General features: G+C 38.5%; 1 non-coding gene across 1 annotated transcript; it reads left to right on the forward strand.

The window, feature by feature from the left end:
• Positions 1-430: 430 nt before the first annotated feature.
• LOC124704814 lies at positions 431-536 on the forward strand. The gene has a single exon (XR_007003696.1). It is a non-coding gene; the product is annotated as a small nucleolar RNA R71 (small nucleolar RNA).
• The last annotated feature ends 1,506 nt before the right edge of the window (positions 537-2,042 follow it).

A 2,042-nucleotide genomic window follows, 5' to 3' on the forward strand; every position in this document is an offset into this window, starting at 1 on the left:
TAGGAAATAGCATTCTTAGGAGTTTGAGCACGCTTATTGCAATCATTAACAACAATGTCATTCTTCATGCAAGCCTCTTTAAAAGGTTCATGATACTTATCAAAATTCTTTTTAGGCAATTCTAAATGAGAAGCAAAGGCTTTATAAAGATTTGTAGCAACTTGAGAGTCAAGACCATAAGTAGCACTCATATTTCGAAATTTATCGAGTATGCATAAAAGTTTCAATGCATTCATAATCATAGTTTATACCGACTCTTTACCTTTGTCGTTCTCCCAATCTTCGACGTTCTCCTTAATCCGATCAAGAAGGTCCCTTTTAAACTCTTCTTTATTGCTCGTGAATGATCCGGAACAAGTAGTATCCGAGCAAGGTCTTATCTTGAAAAGAAAGTCTTGCATAGAAATTATCAATGATGATATTACCTGGAAGCTCGTGATTGGGGCATTTGAGCATTAAAGTCTTCAATCTCTCCCATGCTTGGGCAATACTCTCTCCATCATGAGGCCAAAAATTATATATATGGTTTCGAACTTTGTGAATTTCACTTGGAGGATAGAACTTGGAATAAAATAGAGGCACAATATCCTTCCAATCAAGAGAGCGCCCGTCCTTCAATAGTTTATACCAATGCGCCGCTTCACCAGATAGCGACATAACAAATAATTTCTTTCTAACTTCATCCATTGAAATACCTGCACACTTGAATAACCCGCATAATTCATGCAAAAACAAGTAAATGATTCCTAGGATGGACAGTTCCATCCCCTTCATAGCGGTTATCCATAACACGTTCAATAATTTCCATAGGTATTTTATACGGAATACTTTCAGCAGGTGGATTTAAAATATCGAAGCATCATTAAAGTTATTGCATATGGGAGATAAAGCATTATCGGAACAAAATATTTCTTCCAAAGCGGAGGAGCTAAAAAGATTATTTTTATGTAAACCAGCTTCCCCAAGCTTAGACTTCTTCATAGCATTAGCAAGTAATTGCATTCATACTAATAACATTGCTACTATCATGTAAATAAGGTTCCATAGGTTTTTTAATTTTTGTATCAAACCATCCATGTCTTAAATCAGGAAATAGAATAAGAAGCTCTTTGTTGTCCATTATGCCTAACTAGTGTAAACAAGAAACAAAATGTCGTAATTGCAGAGTCTAAAGGAAATAGCTTCGAGCACACACACAATGGCGCCGGAAAAGTACTGTTACCTGGAATCGGAGTATGAGTGCCTTTTACCTTTCCTCCCCGGCAACGGCGCCAGAAAAGTGCTTGATGTCTACGGGTGCTTCTATTCTTGTAGACAGTGTTGGGCCTCCAAGAGCAGAGGTTTGTAGAACAGCAGCAAGTTTCCCTTAAGTGGATTACCCAAGGTTTATCGAACTCGGGGAGGAAGAGGTCAAAGATATCCCTCTCATGCAACCCTGCAACCACAAAGCAAGAAGTCTCTTGTGTCCCCAACACACCTAATAGGTGCACTAGTTCGGCGAAGAGATAGTGAAATACAGGTGGTATGAATGAATATGAGCAGTAGTATGGCGCCAGAAAAGTGCTTGCCTGGCGTGCGATTGATGGTAGTAATATTGCGGGAAGTAAACATGCAGTAGAACAATGAAACAAGCAGCGATTTCGGTATTTAGGAACAAGGCCTAGGGATTACACTTTCACTAGTGGACACTCTCAACATTGATCGCATAATAAATAACTCTTTCTCATATGTGCTACATACACCCTTGTTTGATAATGAACATCATTCGTTGTGTAGGATTACACGAACCCTCAATGCCGGAGTTAACAAGCTCCACAACATTCGACATTCATGTTTAAGTAACCTTTAGAGCATAATAGATCATTGCAAAATAAACCAAGAACTAACATAGTGCACACACTGTCCACATTACACTATGAAGGAGGAATAGATCACATCAATACTATCATAATGATAATTAACTCCACAATCTACAAGAGATCATGATCATAGCCTACGAAAAGAACCACACGGTGCACACACTAATCACCTTTACACCATGC

This window comes from Lolium rigidum, chromosome 3 (genome assembly GCF_022539505.1).
Source record: "Lolium rigidum isolate FL_2022 chromosome 3, APGP_CSIRO_Lrig_0.1, whole genome shotgun sequence".
In the NCBI taxonomy this organism is placed as follows: Eukaryota; Viridiplantae; Streptophyta; class Magnoliopsida; order Poales; family Poaceae; genus Lolium; species Lolium rigidum.